The sequence below is a fragment of the Lupinus angustifolius genome, chromosome LG17, assembly GCF_001865875.1.
Source record: "Lupinus angustifolius cultivar Tanjil chromosome LG17, LupAngTanjil_v1.0, whole genome shotgun sequence".
Taxonomy (NCBI): Eukaryota; Viridiplantae; Streptophyta; class Magnoliopsida; order Fabales; family Fabaceae; genus Lupinus; species Lupinus angustifolius.
Genome location: NC_032025.1, coordinates 12,671,397 through 12,671,727, shown reverse-complemented (window position 1 = coordinate 12,671,727; position 331 = coordinate 12,671,397).

Below are 331 nucleotides of genomic sequence, written 5' to 3'. Positions count from 1 at the left end.
CATAACGATAAAACATGTATAGTTATAAGCATAACATATAGGTAGTTTACCATTTAATCTCTTAGCTGAAAATATGCCAGTTAATCAATTAAGCAAGGCGTTAATCGATTAATGTGAAATCAGTTTTAACGGATAACTGAAAAATAGAATTCAGTTATTCTCAATAGTTCGTTAATCGATTAAAAGGGCACTTAATCGATTAACTGGGCGTTAAACAACTTTTCTATATAAACTGTGATTTTACACCATGCTTAAAAAATTCATTCATTCATTTTTAGAATTGTTAAATTGCATATTTTTGTGCTCATTGTATGTCATATAGGCAGAGAGA